The following is a 13,560-nucleotide window of genomic DNA, read 5'->3' as shown; positions in this document are numbered from 1 at the left end:
TCTTGGGGTGGGGGAGGTCATGGTGGAACACCTGCTTCATGTTGGCTGTGGGCCCCTTGCCTGGCACTGTGTGTGCTCAGCCTGTTCCTCCACAAGGAGCTGGGCCCCTAGCCCCTCAGAGGGAGGATCCCCTGAGAGGGTCCTGTGGAATCACGGGCATGGAGCTGATACACAGTGAGAGGGGGGAACAGGAGTGGGACAGGGGCCTGGGCATGGGCATCCGGAGTGGCCTAGTCGTCCTTGTCCTTGGCACCATGCTTGAGAATGCAAGTGAACTCCACGTAGTTGAAGTTGCCTTTCTTATCAATGGGTGCCTCTCGGTACATCTCGTCCACTTCCTCGTCCGTGAAGTGGTCACCCATGGTGGTGAGCAGCTCCCGAAGGTGGTCCTCATGGATAAAACCTGAAGCCTCCTTATCGAAGCAGGCAAAGGCATTTCGGATCACATCTTTAGGGTCTGTGCCATTCAGCTTCTCCCCAAACATGGTGAGAAACATGGTGAAGTTGATGGGCCCTGGGGCCTCACTCATCATGCCCTCGAGGTACTCATTGGTGGGGTTCTTTCCCAGTGAGGCCAGCATGTCATGCAAGTCCTCCTTGTCAATGAAGCCATCTCGGTTCTGGTCAATCATGTTGAAGGCCTCCTTAAACTCCTGGATCTGGGACTGGTCAAACATCGTGAAGACATTGGAAGTGCCCGCTGTGGCTGCTTCCTGGTGGTTTTGGCCTTGGTCCACTTACTGGACATCTTGGCTTCAGGTGGGTGGGGCTTCCCTGGTGCGGAGAAGGTGCTCGCTCGCTGCGTGGGGCTGGTCTTGTTGACTGTTTCTTTTGCTGTGCAGAAGCTTCTTATCTTGATGAAGTCCCAATAATTCATTTTTGCTTTTTGTTTCCCTTGCCTTCATAGATATATCTTGCAAGAAGTTGCTGTGGCCAGGTTCAAAAAGGGTGTTGCCTGTGTTCTCCTCTAGGATTTTGATGGATTCTTGTCTCACATTTAGATCTTTCATCCATTTTGAGTTTATCTTTGTGTATGGTGCAAGAGAATGGTCTAGTTTCGTTCTTCTGCGCGTGGCTGTCCAATTTTCCCAGCACCATTTATTGAAGAGACTGTCTTTTTTCCAGGGGATAGTCTTTCCTGCTTTGTCGAATATTAGTTGACCATAGAGTTGAGGGCCCATTTCTGGATTCTCTATTCTGTTCCATTGATCTATGTATGTTTTTGTGCCCGTACCACACTGTCTGGATTTTCACAGCTTTGTAGTACAACTTGAAATCTGGCATTGTGATGCCCCCGGCTCTGGTTTTCTTTTTTTTTTTATTTTTATTTTTATTTTATTTATTTATTTTTTTTTTTAAGAGAGAGGGAGAGAGAGAGAGGCAGAGACACAGGCAGAGGGAGAAGTAGGCTCCATGCACCAGGAGCCCAACATGGGATTCGATCCCAGGTCTCCAGGATCGCGCCCTGGGCCAAAGGCAGGCGCTAAACCGCTGCGCCACCCAGGGATCCCTGGTTTTCTTTTTTAATATTCCCCTGGCTATTCGGGGTCTTTTCTGATTCCACACAAATCTTAAGATGATTTGTTCCCACTCTCTGAAGAAAGTCCATGGTATTTTGATAGGGATTGCCTTAAATGTGTAAATTGCCCTGGGTAGCATTGACATTTTCACAATGTTAATTCTTCCAATCCATGAGCATGGAATATTTCTCCATCTCTTTGTGTCTTCCTCAATTTCTTTCAGAAGTGTTGTGTAGTTTTTAGGGTATAGATCCTTTACCTCTTTGGTTAGGTTTATTCCTAGGTATCTTATGCTTTTGGGTGCAATTGTCAATGGGATTGACTCCTTAATTTCTCTTTCTTCAGTTTCATTGTTAGTGTATAGAAATGCCACTGATTTCTGGACATTGATTTTGTATCCTGCCACACTGCCGAGTTGCTGTATGAGTTCTAGCATTCTTGGGGTGGAGTCTTTTGGGTTTTTCTACTACAGGATCATGTCATCTGCAAAGAGGGAGAGTTTGACTTCCTCTTTGCCAATTTGAATGCCTTTTATCTCTTTTTGTTGCCTGATTGCTGAGGCTAGGACTTCTAGTACTATGTTGAATAGCAGTGATGAGAGTGGATATCCCTGTTGTGTTCCTGATCTTAGGGGGAAGACTCCCAGTGTTTCCCCATTGAGAATGATATTTGCTGTGGGCTTTTTGTAGATGGCTTTGAAGATGCTGAGGAATGTTCCCTCTGTCCCTACACTCTGAAGAGTTTTGATCAGGAATGGATGCTGTCTTTTGTCAAATGCTTTCTCTACATTTATTGAGAGGATCATATGGTTCTTCATATGTTCATATGTTTTTTCTCTTGTTGATGTGATGTATCACGTTGATTGCTTTACAAGTGTTGAACCAGCCTTGCATCCCAGGGATAAATCCCACTTGGTCATGGTGAATAATCTTCTTAATGTACTGTTGGATCTTATTGGCTAGTATCTTGTTGAGAGTTTTTGCATCTGTGTTCATCAAGGATATTGGTCTATAATTCTCCTTTTTGGTGGGGTCTTTGTCTGGTTTTGGAATTAAGGTGATGCTGGAAGGGCACAGATTCTTGAGCCAGACTGGCTGGGTTCAAATCACAGCCTCTTCCCCAGATTGTGACCTTATGTACCCATTTTACTCTTTTTTTTTTGAATGCTTTATTTATTTATTTGAGAGACAGGGAGGGAGCAAGAGAAGGAGTTAGCATGGGAGGGGGAGTGGCAGAGGGGGGAAGGATAAGCAGACTCCCCACTGAGCAGGGAGCTGACCCAGGGCTTGGCTCCATCCCAGGACCCTGGAATCATCATGACTTGAGCCAAGGCAGACACTCAAATGGCTAAGCTGCCCAGGTGCCCCTCCCCATTTTACTCTTCTATCAGCAGGGGCTAATGACAGTAAGAGAGGATTAATTTGTGGGTGCTTCTAACAATGCCCGACACAGATTAGCCACTTGTAAATATTGGGTGAATGGTTGAATCCTTATTAACATCAATCTAGTGACCATGGAAGTTTTTTTTTACTAAGTGCCTTAAAAAATGAAATTGTGGTAATTATGGTTTGGGGAATGTTTAGATTGTGGACTCAAAATAGAAGGTGGTTTGGGAATCCCTAGGGATCACTTATGGGAGATTTGGGGTCTGGTATGGAAAGTGGTGGTGGCTTCTGGAGACAAGGTTTGGAAAATGACTTAGGTCAGTCAGGGCCATTAGCAATAGCACTCAGAAGAGTGGCAGGATTCTTGGAGTTAGTCATCTCAAAGGTAGAGAGCATCAGGGGAACTCTGCCAGGGTCAGAATGAAGATCCAGGGTTTCAGCTGAAGTTTGGAAAAAGAGCAGCCATGGATGGAGGCCATGGGGTGTCAAGTACAGGTACCCTCTGGGGGCCTAGAAATGCTGTAGTCTTCTTTTTTGTTCTCTTTCCAACTCCCTCTCCTCATTCAAGACTTTGCTAAATATCAGCTTCTCAGAGATGACTCCCCTTATTTAAAATCTGCATCCCCCTTGCTGTTTATTCTCTACGTTTATTGTTGAGCACCCCCCCCAACCCGCCTCTACTGCACACACAAACTGCATTGGGTGTGTTGTCCTTTTAACCGTGGTCATGCTACCAAAAATTAAACAAAAATAAATGAGGTTATTTCAAAGAGAGAGAGAGAGAGAGAGAGAGAGAAGGAGAGGAGGAGGTAGAAAGAGGAGGGAGGGGGGATGGAAGGGAGGGGAGGAGGAAGGAAATCTTCAAAAACCCTAAACCCATCAAGAGGAGGCAGAACTGATGGTTTGGGTCTGGATCACACAGGGCTCTGAATGTCACACTGAGGCTTGGTGCACATGCGGGTGTGGATTTGAACGGATTCCATCCAAATGAAAAACACTCTGCACACACTTTTCAGCCTCTGCTTCTGCCAAGATTCTAAGTCATATTGACTTCTGGGCCATCATTCTTCTTATCTGGAATCTGCTTTCTCCCTTTTCCAGAAAAATTCCACTTGCCCACAGACATGGCCTCTCTGGGGGAAGCTTTAGGGTTTTAAAAAAACAAAAAACAAAACAACCAAACAAGTTCAGAGAGGTCAGTTTGGGATCTGAAAAAGACTTTTGATTAATAAAACTTACCATCTTTAAATTTAATTTTTAAAAAAGATTTTATTTATTTATTCGTAAGAGACACACGGAGAGAGGCAGAGACATAGGCACAGGGAGAAGCAGGCTCCCTGTGGGGAGCCTGGTGTGGGACTCCATCCCAGGACTCTGGGATCACAACGTAAGCCAAAGGCAGACACTTAACCGACTGAGCCTCCCAGGTGCCCCAAACTCAACATTTTTAGTTTAAAGTCTATTTTGTCTGATATAAATATAGCTACACCTGCTTTTTATGGGTCACTACTTGCTTGAAATACCTTTTAGCGTGTCTTCACCTTCAGTCTGTGTCCTTAAGGCAAAAATGAGTCTCTTATAGAGAGTGCATTTTTAGGTCTTGTTTGTTTTTTTTAAATCAATTCAGACATTTTATGTCTTTGGATTGGAGAATTTAATTTATTTATATTTAAGGTAATTATTGATAGGTAAGGATTTATAATTACCATTCTGTTCATTGTTTTCTGGCTCTTTTGTAGGTCTGTTATGCCTTGTTTCTTATCCTACAGTCTTTTTTGGTGCTTTGATGTCTTGGTATCAGTATGCTTTGACTTCTTTATCATGTTCTTTCATGTAAGATTTTTCCCTTGTGGTTACCACGAGGCTTACATAAAGTATCTTAAAATTATAACAATACCCTATTATAAGCTGGTAGAAAGCTAACTTCAATAGCAGTCCTAAACTTGACACTTTTTACTTCTCCCCAGCATAATTTAGGTTATCAATGTTACAGTTTATGTATTTTACATATTGTGTAATCAATAACAGATTGTGATAGTTGTGATTTCTCACGTTTGTTTTTTAACCTTTGTAAAAAAGATTTTACTTATTCATGAGAGACACAGAGAAAGGCAGAGACATAGGCAGGAGCAGGCTCCTCAGTGGGACTCAACCCCCAAACTAGGATCACGCCCTGAGCTGAAGGCAGATGCTCAACCGCTAAGCCACCAGGCATCCCTGTTTTTTAACTTTTAAATTTAGGAATATATTTTTTAAAGATTTGATTCATTCGTGAAAGACACAGAGAAAGAAAGAGAGAGAGGTAGGCAGAAGCAGGTTCCATGCCAGGAGCCTGACGTGGGACTCGGTCTCAGGTCTCCAGGATCACGCCCTCGGCCAACGGCAGGCCCTAAACCGCTGAGCCACCCAGGGATCCCCTGCTTCCTAACTTTTAAACTAGAGTTGTAAGCTAATTACAGTACCACCATTGCCATATTACACAACCATACAGAAAACACAATTACAAAGTGTAAACATATTTTTTAAAAAGTCACACATGTGCACACACGCCGGAAAAATTTCCCAGACTAGGATGAAGCTCCAGAGTTTTGAATACAAGTCAGTCCCTGTGCGCTAGATGAGAGACAAAATAGCAGCCGTCTGGAGTTACTCTTCAAAAGTGTTTAGGACCTGCCCCCAGGTCTCTGCGTTCCTTAGTGCCGCCGCTGCGCAGACTCCTCGCTCCACTGCGTGCGTACAACACTGGCTCCGTCTCTCTTCCCGGGCACCGAACCCGACACCTTAGGGGACCAGCTGAGAGCAGCTGGGCTGAGCTCACCACCTCTTTGCAGGCCCACCCGTCTCGGCGCCATTAGGTGTTCGGGAAGGGGCGGAGCCAGTTGTGACCGATCTGTGGGCCCCTAACCGCCCTAGGGTTAATCAGCTGTTCCTCAGAGCCGCTCTGACACCTTTAGATGGTGGGCTCCAGGCTGAAAGGGCTGAAAGGGCGGCGGGCAGCCAATCAAGAGTTCCGGTTCCTGAGTCGCTGGGTGTGCTGAGGCAGAGGGTAGAAAACTGACCAGTCCGCCTGTCCAGGAGCGCGGAAGCTCGATCCGCGGCTCTTTCGCGGCCAGGGGGCGGGAGTGGGGACTTGATTGATAGCCTTTTCAGTGAGAACGTCCGAGCCCGGCCTCCCTTAAGTAGCACGTGTCTTTTGGCCGTCAAGGGGCGGGTCTTACTTTGACTGACACTCTTATCACCCAATAGGTGTGCCTTATTGGGCTGGGGGCGGGGCGACTGCAGAAAAGGCGGAGTCTTGTTCTTGCGTGACCTGGTTTTGCTTAAAGAGGAAACCCCAATTCCACGTGGATCCTCCTCCCTTTGTCTGGTTTTGAAAAGACTTACGATACTTTTAAAAAATTTGAAAAGTTGGGATCCCTGGGTGGTGCAGCGGTTTAGCGCCTGCCTTTGGCCCAGGGCGCGATCCTGGAGACCCGGGATCGAGTCCCACGTCGGGCTCCCGGTGCATGGAGCCTGCTTCTCCCTCTGCCTGTGTCTCTGCCTCTCTCTCTCTCTCTCTGTGAGACTATCATAAATAAATAAAAATTTTTAAAAAAAATTTGAAAAGCACAGCTTTAGAGCAATTTAGTTTTCTCATGCTGGATAGAATCAGCGGTCTCACTGCACCTGTGAAAAAGAGCAGCTGTTAGGGAAGGTGGGCTTAGGGGTGGGGACAGGAAATAGAAGTGGTTCTCAGAAGCCACTTAACAGCAATTGGCATAAAATTGGAACTTGATTTGAGGTTTTAGGGCCTGAGAGACTGGGGGGGGGGGCGGGTCTTGTCTGATAAAGGGTCTCCGTCTGGTGTGAGCAATGGGGGCTTGGGGGCAATGATGGGGGCCTGTGGGGATCAGTAATGGATGGTTAGTGGTTGAGGTCAGTCTGGATCACCCATGTAGACGCCCACAGTAAGGGCCTGTTCTCTGGTGAGACCAAATGGAATCAAGCGGCTTATGGGGCCGGCGCTGCCCAAAACGCTGCCGTTGCCCCCTGGACATGACAATGTACCCATTATTAGAGACTGGACACAAAGTATAAGACTATTTCTGATGCAGAACATTTGCAGTTTAAAAAATATATATTTTATTTATCTATTCATGAGAGACACAGAAAGAGAGAGAGGCAGAGACATAGGCAGAGGGAGAAGCAGGCTCCATGTAGGGAGCCCGATGGGGGACTCGATTCCAGGACCCCGGGATCATAACCTGAGCTGAAGGCAGACGCCTAACCACGGAGTCACTCAGGTGCTCCAGAACATTTGCAGTCTTGACAGTATTGTACCTTTTCTTGCAAAGGCCACCCAATAATGTGTCAGGAGTCAAGGTATTTGATAGACATCCCCTGCTCCTACCATTGGCAGATAGCTGATGAACATTGAGCAGCCTCCTTAAAAATGGACTCAGAAGAATCTCAGACTCTACCTCTGCCACGTTCTCCTGGCCCAGACACTTTAGTAAGGCACTTTGATCACTGAATGTGGCTGTCAGCAAAAAGGAATCATCTCCTAATGGATACCTCCTAGATAATGATCAGAACAAAAGGGGTGAGTCTTAGAGACCTAGTTTGAAAATCAGGGATTCTGCTCTGCCATTCCTGAGCACTAGGTAATCATCTGGGTGGCAGCTTAGCCTAAAAGAGGCCTAGGAGATTCAGATTTCTGTTTCAGTCACCTGGATTCTTTTGATGGATGAACTTGGTGCTACATCATAAGGATAGAACCACTTTATTGAGTAGTGCTTGCTGAATTCCCCCACAATGGCCCCCAGTGGCCAAGATGGAAGAAGTAAAAAAAAAAAACCTGTAAATTTTACAAAAATGCCTTTGGTCTTTTTGCACCTGACCCTCCTGGATGAAAGATCTAGGTGCAAGTAGGAGATGATTGGATAAAAGTGAAGTGAAGTGAAGGCACTGGGATAGGACACACTGAATTCCTGGCTGTGGAAAGAGAGTATTTGGGGAGCACATGAGTTAGCCTCTGAGAGCTGTGAGGTGAGGAGACAATTCTTTTTTTTTTTTTGAGGAGACGATTAAATACTCTCTTTGTCCCCTAGATCAAGCATCGAAGTCTGGAAAAATAATCACACAGTCTCTTGGAGTCAAGCAGCAGATGCAGCCGGCAATCTGACCTCCTGCCAGGTTTGTCATCACTTCCTTGGGATGACAAAAAAAAAGGAAAGAAAGGAAGAGGAAAGAAGAAAGAAAGAAAGAAAGAAAGAAAGAAAGAAAGAAAGAAAGAAAGAAAGAAAGAAAGAAAGAAAGAAAGAAAGAAAGAAAGAAAGAAAGAAAGAAAGAAAGAAAAAGAAAAAGAAAAGAAAGACAGACTTATGTGAACATGGCCAGTCCTAAACTATTCTGCTGTGCCTGATACATCAATGTCAGCTCCTGAACCTCCCTCATACCTACACACACACACATACACACGGGCCAGCATGGCCTTGTTTAGATCTGACTGATACAAATTCATCTGCTTCTCCTGACACCTGAGTGGCCTCGGATGATCAGTGCTCAGCAAATTGGCAACAGGCCGTTGATGCCACCACCACCCGTGGGACTTAACCAAACCAACACAACAGTGTTTTCAATCAAGTTTAACAAAAAATTCTGAACTGGAATAAACCGTGCCCTTTTGGTTATGTATTTGTATATGGTGGGGCAGGGGAAGAATGGGGAACAGAATATCTTTTAGACCATTCAGTGCTCCCTCTAGTTAGTGACACCAAACACCAACAAATCAGTCTAAACACCTTTGCGTGGGTTGCAGTATAACAGCCTGGCCATAGACTACTTCCTGGCTGTCTAAGAATACAAGGCCCTGACCACTCATTACCTTGGCTATTTCTCAGGATTGTGTTGACAGCAAGCAACCCTGAGGGATGAGGTAATATCTCCCTCCAGTACACAGAGCAAGCTGGATTCTCCAAGCTCAGCATTTTTTTGGCTGTACTGGAAACCTGCTGCATGTGTAGCATCCACGAGGGCCCTCTGTGTCACCTTTTCGAGATTTGGAGGACACAGAGTGCCAACACCATATGTATGCTGCCTGCTGTGCCCTGAGCAGAAAATCCTCCATCAAATCCCCACGAGTCTCATGTCTTCTGTCAGCAGCCATACAACTTGTTAGCTTCCAAGAGGGTAAAAATCTCAGGCCCTGACAGTCAAGACTTGAGGGATCTTTTTTTCCCCCTGTGTGTCCTGACATTCCCTATAGTTTGGCCATTGGCAGTTTTCAAAGGTCAGTGATCAGCTAGCTGCCAGTGGTGCCAGGGATGTGGCTCGAAGGATCTGAGTCCTGAGGTGATTAGTGGCTGGAGGCCTGTGAGGCTGCTGTTGAGGATCTGTGGTTGTCAGTCACTGGGAGAAGGGATGTGGTGCCAGTGTTGATGGGGACCTGAGTTGGGGTTTGTTTTCTTAATTGGATTCTTTGAGGATTAGTGATTGGCACTTTATGTGATTAGTGGGGGTTTGGGAGGACCCTGTGGGAAGTAGGACTGCCCCATGCCCCAAGGGAGAATGGGTCGGGAAGATACGGAATTGGATTTTCCTTAGGTAATAGGCATCCTTTAGATTCAGACCTATCTGCATTTGGTGGTTAGCTCCACAACTTACAAACAGGTTTGAAAAAAAAAAAAAGAAACCTCTCCCAGTCTTTCTTCTATATAGGGAAAAATACAGCCCACTTCTTCCTATGCTTCTCCTTTACTTTTACACAAAACACTTCACTTCTGACACTTCTGGTCACTAAATGTGTAGAGAATTTTCCCCACACCAAGCAATTCTCTGTGACACCAGGTAGATGGCCTACAACCTAACTTGATTCTGACACCATCTACCTTGAGACGGCGTCAGATCCCACAGGTTAAGGGCTCAGTCCCTCAAGACTGACCCCTTCCTCACCTTAGATGCCTACTACCTGCAAGTAGTAGGTCCCCAGGTTACCCACGGAAGTTGTGGCTACAAATTAAAGGTTTCTATGACCCCTTCCTTAGGTTCAAATAAGTTGTCAGAGCAGCTCATAGAACTCAGGGAAGCACTTGCTTGCATTTTTCAGTTTATTAAAGGACATGACAGGGATCCCTGGGTGGCGCAGCGGTTTGGCGCCTGCCTTTGGCCCAGGGCGCGATCCTGGAGACCCGGGATCGAATCCCACATCAGGCTCCCGGTGCATTGGAGCCTGCTTCTCCCTCTGCCTATGTCTCTGCCTCTCTCTCTCTCTCTCTGTGACTATCATAAATAAAAATAGAAAAAAAATTAAAAAAAAAATAAAGGACATGACAAAGGATACAGTTCAATAGTCAAAGAGATACATGGGGCAAGGTCTGGGAGGGTCTCGAGCACAGGAGTTTCTGTCTCTGTGGAGTTGGGTGCATCATTCTCCTAGTATGTGGATGTGTTCACCCACCTGCAAGCTCCCTGAACCCCATGCTACTGGGATTTTTATGGAGGCTTCCTCATGTAGGCATGATTGATCATTAAGTCTGTTTCTAGCCCTCTTCCTTCTCTGGAGAAATGGGAGAGGGCAAGGCTGAAAATCCCAGACTTCCAATCGTGCGTGGCTTGGTCTTTCTGATCACCAGCCCCCACCCAGGAGCTCACCTAGAGTCACCTCATTAGAACAAAAGATGGTTCTAGTGCTCTTTTTTTTAACATTTTATTTATTTAAGTAATCTCTACACCCAACGTTGAGCTCGAATTCACGACCCCAAGATCAAGAGTCACATGCTCTTCTGACTGAGCCAGCTAGTTGTGTTCTTATCACTTAGGAATTTGCAAGGATTTCAGGAGCCCTGTGTCAGGAACCAGGGTCAAAGGCAGATATTAGGATAAAAGATGCTCCTGGTGCTTTTATCGCTTAGGAAATTAAAGGGTTTTCAGAGCTCTGTGCCAGGAACCAGGGGACAGAGGCCAATCTGTAGATTTTCTGTTATCTCATGCCAGCATAGTTTGACTTTGGTCAAATTTCTTATTCCTTCTGAGGCTCAGTTTCCTTATATATAAAATGGAGGTAATATATCATATAATATATATAGTATATAATATGTATAATATCTTAATATTATTGTGAAAAATCCTCAGCATGTCCATAGCGTAAGATCATGCACAATTTTGGGGAAGAACGATGGCAATATACTGGGGTATGTGCCTCTGAATTCAGGACCTGGAGGATAGGGTAGGAGGAGGAACAATGTGGATAGGGAGTGGCTTTTGGTGAAGCCGGTCTGTAGCAAACTGCACACTCACTCACTCTCTGGTAAATCTGATCTCCACGCGTCTTAACAGGTTCTGCGGTATGGCTCAGAGAAAAGCCAGCATGGTCATAGTCTAGATACAGATCTTTGGTTGTTAGCCCAGGTAGGTATCTGGGAAGTTTTAAATTTTGTTAGCTTAGAAAGTAGGCTGTGTAGATTCCCTAGGGTGTACAGTGAACTATCCAGGAGCTCTGTTTTAAGTATCCCTAACATTGTCACCCTGCAGCCTGAGCTCTTGACCTGAGCCTCACAGGCCTGTTTTTCTACAATCACTGACTCAGAAGACCATGGGTCCTTATATTCTTTTTTCCCCGTTCTTACTAAATTGGCTAGAGTTTTCAGTACAATGATGGAGAGAAACATTGAGAGTAGAACCCTTGTGTTTTGTTTTTGTTTTTTAAAGGGAAATCTTTCAACACTTCCCATTGAGAATAATGTGTATTTGTTTTTTTGTAGAGATCCTTACCGGGTTATAGAAGTTACCATTTCTTCCTACTTTACTAAATTAAAAAAAAATTATAGGGCCCCCTGGGTGGCTCAGTCGGTTGCTCAGATGCTCAGGCTCAGGCTCACGGCTCAGGTCATGGTCCTGGAGTCCTGGGATTGAGCCCCCTGTCAGGCTCCCTGCTCAGCGGGGATTCTGCTTCTTCCTCTCCCTCCCTCCACTTGTGCTCTCTCTGGTCTTTCTCACTCATTATTTCTCCCTCTCAAATAAATAAAATCTTTTAAAAAAATCATAAATTATAAATGGCTGCTAAAATTTGGCAGATATTTTTTCTATGTCTTTCTTAGCAGTCACGAGGTTTCTCTCTCTTTTTTAAAAAATTTTATTTATTTATTCATGAGAGACAGAGAGAGAGAGAGAGAGAGAGGCAGAGAGACACAGGCAGAGGGAGAAGCAGGCTCCATGCAGGGAGCCTGATGTGGGACTGGATCCCGGGTCTCCGGGATCAGGCCCTGGGCTGAAGGCGGTGCTAAACCACTGAACCACAGGGCTGCCCATGAGGTTTCTCTTTTAACCTGTAAATATGGTAAGTTACATTATTCAATTTTCCAACAATAAACCAACATTGTATTCCAGGGATAAACCTGATTTTCATGATACCTTATCCTTTTTATATATTGCTAATATTTCATTTAGGATTTTTGCATCTATGTTCATGAATGAGACAAACCTGAAATTTTTGTTGTCGTTCATTATGCTGTTATGTGTTGAACTGTGCTTCTGCAAAAGAGATGTTGAAGTCCTAACCCCCAGGACCTCAGAATGTGACCTAATGTGGAAATAGGGTCATTGCACATGGGATTAGTTAGGATGAGGTCATCTTGCTCTAAGGTGGGTCCTTAATTCAATGTGACTTGTGTCCTTCTAAGAAGATGATCAGAGGTGCCTGGCTGGCTCACTTGGTAAAACTTACAACTCCTGATCTTGGGGGTGTGAGTCAAGCCCCACATTGAGTGAAGAATTTATATAATAAAAAAAAATTAAGGGGTGCCTGAATGACTCAGTTGGGTAAGCTGCCAACTCTTGATTTTGGCTCAGGTCATGATCTCGGGGTCCCTGGGATCGATCCCTATGGCAGGCTCTGTGCACAGTGGGAAGCTACTTGAGGATTCTCTCTCTCTTCCTCCCCTGCCCCTGCGCTCTCTCTCTCTCTCTCTAAAATAAATAAGTCTTTAAACAAATTTTTTAAAAATAAAGAAGGCACCCATGTGAAGACAGGGAGACACAGGGAAAATGCCATGTGGTAACAGGGCAGAGGGTGGAGTTATGCAGCTGCAAGCCAGGGAACACCAAAGATAGCTGGCAACTGCCAGAAACTAGGAAGAGACAAGGGAGGAGTCACTTTTAGGCTCCAGAGGGAATAGGGCCCTACACCTTGATTACAGACTTTTGGGCTTCAGAGCTGTGAACCCCCCCGCCCCCAAGTTTGTGGCACTCTGTTACAGCAGCCCTAGGAAACAAACACACTATCTTCATAAAATGAACTGAGGATTTTACCCTTTGTTTTTCTATTCTCTGTAAGAGTTTATATAGCCTCCAATGAACTGCTTCTTGAATGTATTGCACAGCTTGAACTTTAAGCCAGGTGGGCTTACTGTTTTCCTTGTGGGAAGATATTTGTTGAATATGAAATAAACTTCTAGTCACCTGCTATGTATCCTCAGCACTGAAGACAGGCAGAGCCCCTGCCCTTCCAGAGTTCCTAGAGAGAGAGAAAAATATTCCAGAGAAACATATTTGCATTTTTCATATTCCATTGAGAATAGCCACTAGGTAATTTGATATATGTAGTGAAATGACTACTATAGTCAAGCCAATTAACAGATCTATTTTCTCACATAGTTGTGCTTGTGTGTGTGTGTGTG

General features: G+C 45.1%; 1 pseudogene; it reads right to left on the bottom strand.

The window, feature by feature from the left end:
* Nucleotides 1-230: 230 nt before the first annotated feature.
* On the bottom strand, nt 231-748 carry LOC491855 (annotated as a pseudogene).
* Between the last annotated feature and the right edge of the window lie 12,812 nt (nt 749-13,560).

Source organism: Canis lupus, chromosome X (genome assembly GCF_011100685.1).
Source record: "Canis lupus familiaris isolate Mischka breed German Shepherd chromosome X, alternate assembly UU_Cfam_GSD_1.0, whole genome shotgun sequence".
Taxonomy (NCBI): domain Eukaryota; kingdom Metazoa; phylum Chordata; class Mammalia; order Carnivora; family Canidae; genus Canis; species Canis lupus.
Note: the sequence above shows the minus strand (reverse complement) of the source record. Positions and strands in the feature narration are given on the sequence as shown.